The 15,759-nt window shown below is 44.8% G+C and overlaps 1 protein-coding gene and 1 long non-coding RNA gene across 2 annotated transcripts in view; one reads left to right on the top strand and one right to left on the bottom strand.

Annotated features, from left to right (window-relative positions):
* LOC144761872 (uncharacterized) overlaps nt 1–10,095 on the top strand; it is a 145,631-nt gene extending 135,536 nt beyond the window's left edge. Inside the window, exon 3 of the long non-coding RNA XR_013595924.1 lies at nt 9,995–10,095. This is a non-coding gene — a long non-coding RNA (uncharacterized LOC144761872). The remainder of the gene's footprint in view (nt 1–9,994) is intronic.
* The window catches only part of LOC144763712 (uncharacterized), a 3,323,440-nt gene that overhangs the window by 1,440,606 nt on the left and 1,867,075 nt on the right, over nt 1–15,759 (bottom strand). The gene's annotated exons all lie outside the window — the stretch shown is intronic.

Here is a 15,759-nt window from a genome sequence, read left to right as displayed (position 1 = left end):
AATAAATAAGTGTTCACACACCCTTACTACAGCTTTCTTTCTCAGTTGGAGAATAGGCATGTGCAGTCTGAGATAGACGCCAGCTAGAATAAGACACAATGGGGCAGATTTACAAGCCTCTTGCACCTCTTTTACGCCGCTGTTTCGTCACTTTTGTGACGCAGCGGTGGCGCAAAAGATACGCCATGCTGCGGGGTATTCACAACGTGTCGCATCTGGGAGATGCGTCACGTTGTAAAGCCATGTGCCAGAAGTAGGCGTTCCTGCGCAGGTGGGGGTGTTCCGGCGCAGGAACGCCTTCCAAAAGTGGCTGAGTGAAATCTACAAGATTTCACTCAGTCACTTTTGAGCCCATGCTGCGTCAAAACCCTGCGCCTGCTTGAAGCAGGCGTAAGGATTGACGCAACATTGTAAAGATAGGGCCCCCAGAGCATTGCTGGAGCTGCATCGCACTTGTGACGCAACTCCAGCAACGCGCCGCCTTTACGGCACGACGCATCTGTGCCATTTTTGCCCAATGGTGCGATGCATTGTAAATGCGGTGCATCCATGGTGGCGGAGCTGTGGCGCACAATAACTGGCGCATCCCTGCCGATATGCAGGGATGTGCCAGTTATTGTAAATCTGCCCCAATGTGTCTCTGAGCATTGAGCTGTCCATTGTGTTGAGCAAGGATCGCGCCCAACACTACCGGGCTTGCATCTACCACAATCTCTGTATGCAATTTTGGATCAAAGTGAGCCATTTAACTTGCATTTTCAATTACCTGTATTATTTTCTTGAAACTTCAGTCACATTCGAATGACCATTCAAATGGAACATCTTGCTTTGTTAGAACTCTTAGAGGGGTACTCATAGTTGCAAAATAACAAATGTATCTAGAGCAGTAGCTGGCCATGCCTAAGAAGATAACAGCATGGTGACATCTTCAGGAGGGCAAGTAGATGACAATGCTTGTACGTATTCAGACAAAATATGCCCAAAGATTTTAAGTTTGTTTTCGTGAAACTCACACTTCTTTGCATTTATTGTGAGACCTGCAGCTGCAAGCAGACGTCATACTTGTGAGAGTGTTTTATCATGTTCTTTTCATGTAGCCCTAAACACATCATCCCTGTAGTTAAAAGCATGTTTGACAGACTCAATTATTCGATGAATGACACCTTGAAAGATTTCTGTAGCTGAAGACACCTCAAAACGGTGTCTCTTATATCTGAACAAACCAACATGAGTTGAAAAAGTAGTAATATACCTACAGTTTTCTTCCAGTTTAAGTTGATGATAGCCTTTGTTCAAATCAAGGTAGGAGAAACCTTTGGCGCCATTCTGTTGCGTGATCATATCCACAATGTGTGGATGTGGATGTCTTTCTCTTTCACTTGCTTTGTTGGCCTGTTGCATATCAAAACCAATGTGCACTGAACTTACACTGTCCTTTTTTGGCACCACCACATTGGGGGAATTCCACAGGGTCGGATCAGTAGAGCGCTCGATGATATCATGCTTTAGCAGTGTTTCTAAGTGTTTCCCAATAGTTTACAATAGGTGAAAAGCAATTTGACGGTGTCACTGTGCAACAGGGCGAATGTCTTCATTGTCTTAAGCTTCCCAAGTCCATGAAACAATGCTGGGAATTGGCTCACTTTTTTCAGAATGGGCATTCAAGTTGTAGTTAGTATAGATCAGTTCCATGTCAGCTCAGCAGCAGTATCAAAACGTATTAAGCATGTACTCAACAACGTACCTTGGAGAACATGAAGTGGCGCTTGCACTGTCATTTTCTTTTGCTGAATGGTCGCTACAAACGATCCTCGACTCTGCAAGGGCGTAGAAGCTGCCCAGGTGTACACCCTTGTTTTTGAAGGTGTGTGACGTGGTATAGGAGATAGTTCTTTGCACTTTTCTGCCCGCAAAATGTTTATCGATGCAATACGGTCTATGATAACATTTGTAGGGCAACCACTCACCTGGAGCATGATTTTAGGACAATGTCCAAATGAACGTTGTTGCTTTGTGTTTTGATTATTTTTAGATATGTTCTTCTTTGCAAGTGGCCAATCCTACATGTGCATGCTAGTCTGAGACTCACATCACCATCCTTCACCCTCACTGTCACTCGATAATGATGTTAACCACTCTTTGAAAGATGAATTTGATAACGATCGACTTAGCTTCAGTTCCACTTGCCTCAGTTGATGTTGCTGATTGGCCTTCTGAGAGAGATTAGAGTGTTTCTGGAACTTTCTCGCGTCCATCTTCTCGTCTCTCTGTGATGTACTCTGCTTGTCTTTTGCTTTGCAAACCATTAGAAAATGATTCTCTTTCTCGCAGCTTTTGCATGTCTATCCAAGGCGGTACACTTACCTTAATGTGGATAGGAGACTAAACAGCGGAAAACTGTTTTTCTTCAGAGACATCACTCTTTGGGCTGCTGCCTAACTTCTCTGCTTACTTTACATACTCAATGATGATTAATTTTGGGTTGTTCCAGCTTCCATATCAGCAGCCTATTGGTGAGCACGTTCGCTGCTCTTGTAATCATGAGCATTTCTTGCAGCATGCGTCGTCTGAATGAATCAGAGAGGTAACCATCAGCTTCTTCATCATTGAATTCACTGAACTATCAGTGCTTTATGAGCGTATCAAGTTTCTCAAAAAACGTATCTATCATCTCACCAGGCTGCTTGATTGTACTTGGCCTCCAACGTCTTCTTGATTTGACGGTATGATACTTTATCAGCTTGTGATATCTTCTTTATCACTTTTTTTATTCCATCACCTGCAAGGTTCTTTAAATATTTGATGATCTTTTTGTCATGTGCCTCTTCTATAGCATCTATGAAGTCATCAAGCGTTTCGATCCAGCCAGTCCATCTGGCACCAATATTCTGCTTTTTGGCAGTTTGGAATGAAGGTGGTGGTTTCAGGAACACAGCAGCATCACATTTTGTGCTGTTTCCTACTGACGTCAAGGGTCCATGCTGTCCAGGCAGCTTTGATATTCAGCATCTCTTGGCCCAGTTGCACCTCTGCAAGATTCAGCCTGCTCACTGGTACTCGGGTTGTCGCATCCGAGCTGAGGTCTTCACAGTGAGTCATGGTTTCACTTCTTGCAAGTGCTCTTTACCACTCTTAACCTTATACATTATACCTGGCTGCTACTGCCTTTAGCATTTCTCTGTGCCTAGTTGTCTTTGCCTTTATCGCTTTCTAGCACCTGAAAGTCGCTGCCTTTAGCGTTTCTTCATACCAGGTCATTCCTGTCTTTAGTGTTTCTGCTTTGTGTCGGTGCTGGCTTTGTGTTATGCTGTGAATTAGTATCTCTTCTTCCAGCCTTACCAGCAAATTTGGCCTACTGAGTGGCCTCCTCCTCAGGGCCTTCACTTTCTTCGAGGGCCTCTCAAAAGCTGGAGTTGTGCTTTAACTCCACATACGCCACCTGTAAACCACTTCTTGGAGGCATATGGCATGCACAAGCAGTTTGCTGGACCATGGCAAACTCTCATGGAGAGCAGACTTATATCTTTGGGGGCCGTATCCCACCCTTGTCGCCAGTTGTAGTGCCCTCCCCAGCCTTGGAGCATGTAACAGACCAAGCCACACACAGAGCTCTGGTTTCAGCATGCAACTGTTAACTGAATGTACTGCATTAAAAACATTATTAACCACACCCAGTCATACCCTCTAGATTACACAATACTTGAAAGGCTCTGCTGAGGGCCACTAGAGGCCACACAAACACAGGACACAACAGCATTCTTGAGGGAACACTACTCTGAACATTTACTAGAGACCCCCTGGAAGGTGGGGGTCCTAGGCAATGGCCCAATTTGCCTGTGCAGTAATAGCCTCCGCAGACTGCTCAACAGATTTCAACACTAATGTATACCCAGCATGTGCCTGTTTTCAGACATATTCGGGGATGGAGTACTGTGTACAGCAGAAGCAACCCTGCTCTAGCTGTACACAGTATACCAATCCCAATTACACCTGCAAACAGCCAAGGACAGGGCATTACGAATCTCAGAAATACATTGAACATTTCGATTATGGGCACCAATCATTCCACAATTCCACTGAGGTAGCAACGCTAGTATTAGAAATGGGGGTCCCGAGTTGGCAATGTTTTGCACCTTTGTCCAAATAGGGACCCTTGCTTCTAGTCAGGATAAAGGAGATACACTCTGATATAATCCCTGCTTACCCCCTTGGTTGCACGAGCAGACAGGCTTATTTAGAATGCAGTGTGTAAAGCCTTAGTGAACACATACAGTCATACAGTGAAAACACTTCAAATGGACACCACACCAGTTTAGGAAAATAAGTAATCTTTACTAGACTTAACACAAGACCAAACAACAAAACTCCACAATATCAAGAATATGACTTTAAAATGGTAGAGATAGCGTAGTTCAATGTGGATGGTAAACGCGACACTTAACTATCAAAGTACATTGGGTGCGTCACGCAAAACAAACAAAAGGGTCACAGGGAAGGTGATGTGTCGGTTCCTTGCTTCGGGGGAGGTGATGCGTCGGTTCCTGACAGAAGCCATGGGGAGGTGATGCGTCGGTTCCTTACGGATAGGAGGTGATGCGTCCGGTTCTTACTGTATTCTGGTTACGATGCAACAAGATGGCGCCTTGATGCGATGTGATGATTCGGTGTGATGCGACAAAATGGCGTCTTGGATGCGATGCAACAGCGTTGGATGCGATGCGTGCACGCCCGACGGCTGCGTGACAAAATCGATGAACTTTGGAGCCACGACAGGCCCTGCGACACGCTTCGACGGTGATGCGACGTCGAACAGCTGCTGCATGCTTCTTCAGCGATTCGACAGCAACTGCTGCGGCGACACGCATCTCCTCGATGCGTCGCTCTTCCAGCTCCCAACGACACACAGTCTCTCAGAGGGTCCAAACAACAGCAGGCACCTCACTGCAGGTAGAATTCCCAGCAAGTGAATTCAGGGGGAGCTGGGGGTGAAGTCTTTGTGTCCCCGAGACTTCAGAACAGGAGGCAAGCTCAGCTTCAAGCCCTTGGAGATCTTCCACAAAAAGGTTAAAGTACACACAAACTTCCTTTTCTCCTTTCCTTGGCAATAAAGTAACCACTGCAGGCCAACCCCAAACAGTCACTATCGCAGGGGCAGTCTCCTCCTTCAGCTTCCTTGGTTCTTCTCCTTGGCAAAGGTTCATCTTGATTCCCAGAAGTGATCTAAATTTCTGGGCTCTGGGCCCCAATATTTATATTGGAAAATCCTTTCTTCTCTGAAGGCAGAGAGTGCCTGTACCTAGTCAAAAACAGTTCTGCCCCCCTGGGTGCAGCTTCCTGGCAGGAGGTGGAGACAGCATTGTTTGAGAGCAGACCTGACCCAGGTAGCTGAAAGGAAATCTCCTCCCCTTACTCTATACTCTATGAGGGCTCAGGTCAGTAAAAGGAAATCTCCCCCCTACTCTCTATTCAATGCAGGTCCTATTCAGCCCAGCCCTGACCCATCAGACAGCTGGAGCCAAGGCCCTCTCCAGCCCCCTGTCACTCACAAACCAGACATGGAATACACAAACCCAGCAGAGACATACTGGATGGTTAGGCAAAAAAATACCTACTTTCTAAAAGTGGTATTTTCAAACAGATAATGTAAAAATTACCTTCACTAAAAGACGTATTTTAACATTCTGAGTTCAGGCATACTAAACTCGAATTTCTACCTTGTTCCTTGGGTCAGTTAGAATTATAAGATGTTATAATCAAACTGCCCATTCCGGCCTATGGGAACAGGTAGCCTTGCAATAGTGAAACACGAAATTGGCTGTAATTCACTATTAGGACTTGCCAAACACATCAGGGCATTTCCTACCTTTTACGTGCAATGCACCCTGCCCATGGCGGTACCTTGAGCCTACCTTAGGGGTGACTAACATGTAGAAAAGGAAAGGTGTAGGGACTGGCAAGTGGGTACCAGGGCCTGTAAATCAAATGATTTACAGCATTTTATGTACAGGCCCTGGGCACACATTGTGCACTGTACTAGGGTCTGACGAGTAAATCAAATAGCCAATCATGGAGTCACTAATCCATTACAACAATTTATAATAGGCAGCACATGCTCTTTGGCACTGAACAGCAGTGGCAAAGTTCCGCATGGGATCATACTACTCCAACAGAGTTCATTGTAGAATGTGCAACCCTCGCTCTGAAAAGAAACTTTTTTGAACATGATGGAAAGCTATATCTCCAGATAGGTGGGACATCGATGGGCAGTGTCTTTGCTCCCAGTGTAGCGGGCCTCTACGTGTATGACTTCGAGAAAAAATATGTCATCACCCCCAATAACCCTTACAGCACCCACATCAAATTTTGGAGGCGGTACATAGATGACGTCTTTACCATCTGGCAAGGACCGCAAGAAACACTAATGGAGTTCATCAGGTGGCTTAACACGTGTGACCCTAACTTAAGGTTCACACATAGTGTAGACAAAGACAGAATGGTCTTTCTTGACATTGAGATCGAAAGAGACACTGACAAGCTCAAGACTAAAACCCATTTCAAGCCCACCGCGAAGAACAACTTGCTGAGATTTGACAGTTTTCATCCTCGCCCCCTGAGGGAGAATTTACCTTACGGTCAGTATCTCCGACTTAGGAGGAACTGCAGCGAGTTGAAGGACTACAAAACACAGGCAGTAGACCTGACGGAGAAACTAACTAACCGAGGATACCCCGAAAAAATCACAAGGAGATGCCAGAAAAGGGCCAGAAATCAGCCTAGACAAGCCCTACTAGAGGTCACACCAAGAGCAGAGGAGGAGATTCCACTTACATGCGTGACCACATATAATGCGGTGTCAAACCAGGTCAGCAAAAGTATCAGAAAGCATTGGCAAATACTGAACACTGGAAATCACAATTGGGACAGACCACTTTTTTCCTACAAAAAAGCCCGGAGCCTAAAAGACACCTTGGTCAACACCAGACCAAGAATGAACATGGCAACAACCGACCAAACCATCACCAACGCTTGGGGCCTTCCCCCAGTGACCGGACATTCCAGATGTGGTGACTGCAGCGTCTGTCACCTCACGAATAACACCAAAACTTTGAACCTTGAGGAAGGCAAAATTTGGCACCAAAGATCACACACAAACTGCAACAGCACATTTGTAATCTACCTAATCCGATGCAGCTGTGACAAGCCATATGTGGGTATGACGACAAGAAAGGTCAAACAACGAATAGCGGAACATCGTAGCACAATTCGATGCAAAAAAACGAACACCAGGCTTACTGACCACTTTCTCACAGCCCATCACACCCCCAACAACATGAGATGGACGGTAATTGAGCAAATTCAACCAGGTCCTAATGCACAAGCACGACTGTTTGAAAAAGAGCAGCGTTGGATCTATCGTCTTTCCTCTCACAAAATTGGGCTTAACGACAATATCCCATGGAACTCGGTGTTGAAGTGAGACTCTAACTCCCTGGTCACGACGACCTAGAATAGAGCTTTACCACCTGATACTCTTAACATATTTCCAAGCTTTGCTCTACTGAGCTTGTAACTTAGTGTTCTGTACACTAAAGAATAACATAGACCTGCCTATGAATCACCTTGGCCCTTCTGCGCCGCATTGGCGCCCGTGTACTGGGCCATCCCCCACTTGATCCAGTACTGTTAATTTGTTAATTTGATAATGCATAAGCCTCCAGAACCTTGTAATGAGGCTGCCTGCTGACACTGTGGTATCTCGCCCACCATAGACCCAGCATTGGTCACACACCCTACGTTTCCCTCACCTTGCAGTGTAAATATATTATTATTCTTCCACACTGTCTACTCTGTAATCCCTTCTGAAATCTCCATGCTGTGTAACTAACCCCTGTTTACACTGTATGCGCTGACGTGACCCTCACGCATCGCTTACATTCATTCTAGCACTGCGGAGCAGCTCCGCGAGCCTACCCAACCTGCCCAATGTTGTCACACACCCTAACCTGCTGGTTGTATCCCTACGGTAGCCTAGCTACCGACAGCACGCCACCGCGTACTGCAAGCCCCGCCCCCGACCCGCCCAGGCCGCGCCCAAACCCGGAAGCGGCCGACTCCTCTTTACCGCGTCCAGCTGCCCTCGAAATCACTAGCCGAGCAGTGGACGCGAGGAGTAGGTCGACCATGATCTTCCCTGCCTGCAACTGTAAGTAGATTCACGAGACCAGGTCCCTGGTACACATCCCAGTACTGGGTCCACGAGGGCGCCGCTCACCACCCACGCAGCGTCTCGAGCGGCGCAGAGATTTACGACGCTCGCGCTCTGTTTATTTTCTTACAGAATATGTTACTATACAGGCACTGACCCTACGCCCTGCCCGTTGAAGCGCAGAGTACTCTTACTCGAGTAAGCCCAGTCCCATATCATTTTGAGCTCAAGTGTGTCCCTCAGTGTTACATGTGTGTTCGTTATGTATGTCAATTTAATGTTATTCACTTACACGTTTGAGTCGGCTGCTGATAAATGTACATAGCACTACCGAGTTACTACTATGCCTTAAATCACCCCACTGTACATTCACCTACAGTGGTAGAGGTACCACCCTGTCATTTAATACCTTGCGAGTAGCCTAGGCACCACGTGACAGACATGTTCCGTGTAGCACAAGTATTTTATACTCTATACTCAATCCCCCCTGGGCCGTGCTCGCACCGCATGCAACTCGCGTGCACCCATCCTTTGGCATAGATGTTGACTAGTATCACACTCCTTCACCACGGTATTATGTATATCTGGAGACCCACCCCCCCCCCCTTTTTGGCACTATATTTTCATTGCACTGAGAGACTGCACGACGTTACAGGAGAGTAAGTCTATCACTCAATACCTGATTGTTCTTTATCTACCCTTCTCTCCTTACAGGTCTCTTTTTTATTCGCCAGCTCACTTATTTTATTGAGCAGCACCTACCACTGGCATTTTTTGCCAGGAGGCACACAGGGGATCAAGGCCGGGTGTGCTTTTTAGGGAGCACGCACCCCCTGTCCACCTGTTTTTTCTGGTCCTGACGAATACCGGGCAATAGCCCTTATGGTAGAAACATGTTGACCACTCAACACATATAGAGATCCCTTGGACGTAACCCTCCCTACCAGGATCTCGCCTATATATATTTTTTTAAAACATTGTTCAGTTGCTCTATAATTAAAACCACTTTTTCTGAGTACAACCAGGACATTTTTAACATTTTTTTGCACCTACAGCCACAACCCGCTCCACTGTAGTCCAGGTGTTGCAGCACACCTTGGTGTCGCTAGGACGCCAAGGTGGACCCCGATGATGAAGCATGTCACCACTAGGTGGTGAGTGAGGGGTTTCTATCAAAAGGATGAATTTCCTCCTTTTTGCCAAGAACCGGTCCTCCAGATACGTCTGTTCTTCAAATTCATAGTGGATACTCCTCTTTTTGTTTTTGATATATTTCCTCCCAGGGGAATATGAGAAGTCTCTAGTTCACTTTTGGGTGAACGAACTCCCTTACTCTCTTCTTTGTTTGGAACAGTGCCCAAAGCATCTAGACCAGCAAAAACATAGCAAAAACACAGGAGGCAACAGCAAAAAATGGAAGGGAGACCCAAATCAACGGTGCCAGGTCTAACAGCTAGTGTCTAAAAGAAATCAGTACTTTGCTGCAGCTTTTCTCTTTAGTCAAGAGCACGTCATAGTTGCTTTTGTCCAACGCTTTGTGTTAATTATAAGGTTCCTTTATCCCTCATGTCTAGACAAGTCGCAGTCAATGTATGTTACCAATTTTCATTTGTTTAGTTTTGCTGGACTACCACACCCAAAGTTATATAGACCAAGGATTTGCATCTGCACTTTTTTGGTCATGCTCCTTTTAGAGACTTCCACTTTTTCATTCCACTTATAGAACTGTGCCAAAATACTTATACACCCCAATGCATAACGTGTTTTCTTTTTTTCTTTGTCTTGCAGGAGTAATATGAAGAGTCATCCTAAATCACTAAAAATGTAAATAAATTCTTGTCTAACTTTATGATGGTCGCAGTGTTGTGAATTGCCAAACTTCAGCATGCAGAAAAGCCAAGTAGTGTAAAATAATGGATCAGTGTGAGCCATTGCTAATCATTACATGGAGAAGACCGATCTTCACCAGCCACATTAAAAAACAATAGATCATCTTGACTCCAGGAGCTGAGAAAGCACAGATCATCTGGAAAACGGTCCCCGGGCCTCCAAAGTGCAATGGAGCCAGGCAAATGGTTGAAATGCTGTACAACAAATGATCATGACATAACATAGCACACTACTGCATAATAACTATGAGAATACATGCTGGATGGAAAACTAACTACTCTAAAGTAATTTGATTGTGACATGTTTATGTTGCACTTAACTCCATACTAAACATAAAATAATCATTAAGGTACTGGCTGACATTAGTTCTGAGTTTTAACACAGTAACTACGGATTAGATGGGGAAGAAGTGTTAACTAACCACGTACCCTGCTAAGCAGGTATAATAAACACAGGTATAGTAAACACACTGCACGTTTCACAGTCTCCTTTTTTATGCTTGACACGTGAATCACCCCGATCCCCCAGCCCTTCTTTTTAGAAAGAAAGTGTATTTTTCAGAACGTGTCTTGGCGTCGAGAACTGAGAACACATCTCTTTACTTGCTGCCTTCCGTTGCTGAATTGTATAACCCAAACAAAGGAATTTACATTTCACACTAAATTACAGTTATATAGACATTGCAAACCTATTTTTATATAATAATATTGCACTCAGAACAAAGAGTTATTTAAAGTCCACTCACACAGATGGATATACTTTCCTTGGGGTTTGGGAGGTAACTGACCAGAGGGAAGCCTGCCCCCAGGGCAGATTGGGAGGGTAGTGCAGTCCAGTGACTGCCATTTTGTTTTGGGCTACGTTATAGGCCAAACGAGGGCCAATGTACATTTAAGGAATTTCAGCTACATGCCACCATTTTAGGTTCAGATGAAATGTTGGCAGGTAGTAGAGAGCTTAGAGTGTTTTGAATTCCCTGCCCTCCCGTTCCTTCTGCTTGGGTTTCCTGGATGAAAAATGGGGGGTGTCTTGAGATCGGAGCGCCGTTGTTGAGACCGGTGCACAGGGGCAGGTTCGTATATGTTGTCTCTTGGAACAGGTGCTTCGGGGGGCATGAAAAGTTTGCCAGCTCTGGCACAATTTGGTTGGCATTGCCAGTTGGGGTACGATGTGCAAGGGGAGGCTAGGCAGGTAGTTCAAGGAACAATGTAGGACATTTGGTTACTTACATGGTCATAACATAGTCATAGGATGTAGGGAGAATAGAAAGGTGGAAGTGTTGAAATGCAGTACAGTTAAATGAGTTAGCTGCAGGGTGGGTATGTATGGGGAGGGCATAGATGTGATGGGGCCAAGGGCTAGTTCACTAGATGTATAGCTTGGTTTTAGTCTTGCAAGGCAGTTTGGCCAGGAAAATTTGTGATGTGCACCTGTTTTAATAAAGCAGCCTTTTTCATACACAAAAAGTGGTCTGTACTTAACCCTTCCCTTCCAATGTGGTTTCTTTGGTACCATGTATGCAACATGGAATGCTCTTGGATTTTCTCATATCAGTTCCATGCCGTGTCCTTTATCCTTATACTACGAGATGCAGTTCTCCTAACACAAATATCAAAATACTGACCATTGGTTATTCAGGAACAAATGATGCACAATCACATTTGTTAATTAGTCTTTTTTTAGATTTCCAGTACAGGCATTGTTTAGCTGTTTATTGTCAAAAGACCTACTGTGGACTATACCAATACTTCCAATGGGCTTTGGGGCATTCCATTTTATATTAATGGCTGGCTTTCTTTTCCACCTCATTTGCTTGCTTCGTGTTCAGTAGCTTTCTTTACTCTTCTTGTGTTTTTACCTACCCCGCAGGATAGCTGTTTACAAAATATCTTGCCTTTAACTGCTTACATTCAGGGAACTCATTTTTCTTTTGTTATTAGCATGTTCTCCTGCGTGCTGTTTCCCCTTTCAAACCTGCATGCTCTGTATTGTTCTTCACCCCTATCTCATCTTTTGCTTGCTCGTACCTATACCTCCCCACTCGGCACCCTCTTGTCATTCTTCCCTTCTGCACCTTTCACCTACTTCATTGTTTCTGCTCGAATTAGCTCGACCAATGCTGGATGCTTTTACTATGTGCCGAGACTGTCAAACCAGTAGCGGCTAATGAAAAGGCATGACGATAATGTAACATGACAGCCATCTTAAGAGTCTGAAACATACAGAAGCAAAGTTTTCTACACTTTCTACATGACTATCGTATTGTCTCATCGCATTGCATCATGCAACGTGGCAGAGATCTTGGAAGTATAGAAAAAAATTGAATTGGTTTCTATATGTTTAAACTTGGCCAGGGAAGGCAATGGGCCTTATGAAGGCCAGCACATTATCAAAGTATCTCCAGTGGCGGCCGCCACATACCCAAAGTGGAGGGGGGAGGGGAGGGGAAGAAGAGCGGGACAAACCGCGGGACAAATCGCGGAACAAAGCGCAGGAGGGAGTGCAGCCGGGGTCACGAGAGAGGGTGGGGACAGATATTAAGAATATTAAAACATTTTTTTAAAAGTTAAACTTACCTGCTGCCTGCCGCCTCCCATGTTGTGCCTTGGTGCTGGGACTTCCTTGTTCCAGCAGACACTGCAGGCTAGTCACAGACTCAGACATGCCAACTGTTGTATAGTGTATTCTAATATCCATATCTGTCATCTATCTTCTCATGCATTACAGCTTGCCTGTATTTAGAATGTTATAGATGTCATAGAATACTTACTAGAGATGAGCCTTCACTTGGTGATGGAAGGCTGAGCGTCCTCCTGGACGCTACGCCTATCGGTGTAGACAATCAGTGTTTACTTATACAACCTGCATAAATTGAATTTTTGTCATAAAACATCACTTTAAACCCATGGGTGTAGACAAAAGTATCCACTCATTAATTTTGCGCAAATTGTTGAATTCATTAAAAGTAAATAACATCACCAAGTTAAACTTTGAATAGAAATATCTAAATAATTTATAATTATACTTGTTGTAACCTAACATTATAATGCAGAATATCATTTTAAAAGGCATCATAATATGAGTACTAGTACATCACAGCGTAGCATACTATAAAAACATCTGAAATGGAGTTAGAGAAAGAACCCTCAGTTTTAAATAGGATAATAATACCAAAATAATAAAATAAAATAAATAAAGTTGTCACCGTTGTCATCTGGTACATAAGCTTTACGTTGTAGTTCAAGAAGAAAGAGACAGTACCTGCACTGAATGAATTGTAATTCTGAATATCATGAGGTATATTGAAGAAACATCAGCATTGTATTTCATTTGATGAAGACCATATGTGGCGCTCTGTTTATTTAATTTACCGTGTAGATGTATTACCTGTAACTTCAACTACAATAAATATCAACTTGGAACTACACCTGACTCCATGAAGATTATTACATTATTACACCAACCCTCCCGATTCAGGCGTGAGACTACCGATTTCAGGGCTAGTCTCCCGCCTCCCGATTCCTGCAAGCAAAAACCCGATTCCTCAGGGGTTTCAGCTGACAGGGCTTGGTATTGTGTAACTGCTCATTCTTCCAGAAAAAGTTGCAGGGGCTAGGAGGGGTGAAAAACCAATTAAGCCTAATTAACAAGCGCATGGTCTTTTAAAGACCTGTGAAGTACTCGGGGCGGCTGTGTGTGTGCCCAGTTTCAAGGGCGGGGGCGGGGGTGAATGCACTGAGAGCAACGCGCCAGGCCAGGCAGTGTTCAACACTTGCATCACCCTCGCTCTGCCTGCCATTGCGCTCTATGCTTCTGAAAGGTAAGAAAAAGAACGTGGATTTGCGTATCAAATGTCCGATCCTGCAGCAGCACACTTCCAAAGCCCATACATGACAGTAACCCGATTCAAGGCCCCCTTCTCCCGATTTTTTTTTTTTTAAACATCTCCCACTTTGCTCTTCTAAAATGTTGGTATGTATGCAGACTCCCTGTCCAATCCCCGCACTGCTCTAGCCTGAGCAGGCTAGAAAGACGCCCTGCTCAGACCAGGGAGTCTGTGGGGTTTCTCTAACTCAGCTGTTCAATACAGCTGGGTTAGAGAAACCTAAGTGCCCATGTGTGTTGTGGTCGGCCCGAGTCGGCCAGCCAAACACACAGGAGCACTTTTGGAGTGCACTACCACTCCTCCTCCCCCCTCCCATGCCTCGGCCCGCCCCTCCTTGCACACGCTGGCTGAGCCAGCGGCTTAAAAATAAAACAATACTGAAATATCGTTTTATTTTTTTGCTGCTGGCTCTGAGCCAGTGGGGCTACGCTCCCCCGCCATTGTGGAGGATCCGCCCCTGGTTATTTACATTCCCTAAGCGAGAACTATTCACTTTGGCATTGCTCCACGTGATTTACAAAGCAATATGAAGTATATTGTTAATAATCATTCTGTTCAATGCTGCAGTCTTTGTGCAAGATTTCCCATAATCGGATATTTCTCATTAACTCTAAATACACAAGCCAAAGCTATCTACAGCCAGACCCAAAAAAATAAAAATATAAATTGCATTCTGATAAAATCCATCACAAAACCACTATTGCTGAAAAACTTTGATACCGTTCTCTGTCTGAAAGAAATAAACACCAATAAAGCAACACATTGGATTTATGTAGAGGAAATCCTGCCACACTCTATGAAATCCCGAGGATGTGCTGTGTCTTCAGTGAAGCTTTTAGTCGGGTCTGGTCCACGAGCAGCTTATGCTTAAAGGCAGCACCGCGATTTGAATCGGCCTAGGTTTCCATGCATGAGAGCTCTTTATCTTTAACTGGAAGGAATACAAAGCCTGGATCAATAACAGACTGGACAGATATTGTTTAAAACACGTGCTTAAAGATATCCTGCGCTGACAGAGAAATGCAAAGTGAGAGCCGTCTCTAGGCAACCGGAGAGGCACATCACTCGCGGCACGTGCACCAGACATGAAGCGGATGAACCCTTTCAGAAAAGAGCTCAGCACTCTCCGATCCAATGGAATGCGTGAAATGCGGCGCGCGCACCTCACATTTAACTGATGCACTCACTCAGCTACAAAATGCTAGTGGAAAGGAGAAAGCAGTACGCTGTGGCTGCTAACAGCTGCAAAATCATCATACGGCTGCTGCAAATAACACATCAGTCTTTCAGCTGTTAATTGCAGGAAAAGCACAACTGGCGTCTGCGTGTCACAGCACGGTTATTAACCTCAATAGGAAAGCAGCTGATTGAAGGATTGCGTTCAGAGACGGTACCTTGTGAGAGGAACCCTTACTTCAGTGAGAAAGAGGTACACATTAGGACAAGCATGTGCAATGCAATCGGTCTCGCCTTTGAGACCTTATATGTTTGCTATGCAGCACCTTAGCCTGGGTGCTGAAACATCTACTGTTCTTTAACATAGAGTGAATGTAAGCACCAAACTGCGTGACACACCAGGTATGGGAACACGTGGATAGAAATATTGCCTTTCAGCGGGAAATGGTATAGTCCAAAGCTCTGTTTCTAATATAAAATCAGGGCCTTCAGTGTTCATATCACTGAAAATACAAGATTTGAAAAATAAGTTGTTGTCTACGGGTGCTCGTGGAAGACAATTTCTATGGACTGGAATCTAGAGAATGCTAAAGTGATTCTG

The sequence above is a fragment of the Lissotriton helveticus genome, chromosome 6, assembly GCF_964261635.1.
Source record: "Lissotriton helveticus chromosome 6, aLisHel1.1, whole genome shotgun sequence".
NCBI lineage: Eukaryota > Metazoa > Chordata > Amphibia > Caudata > Salamandridae > Lissotriton > Lissotriton helveticus.
Note: the sequence above shows the minus strand (reverse complement) of the source record. Positions and strands in the feature narration are given on the sequence as shown.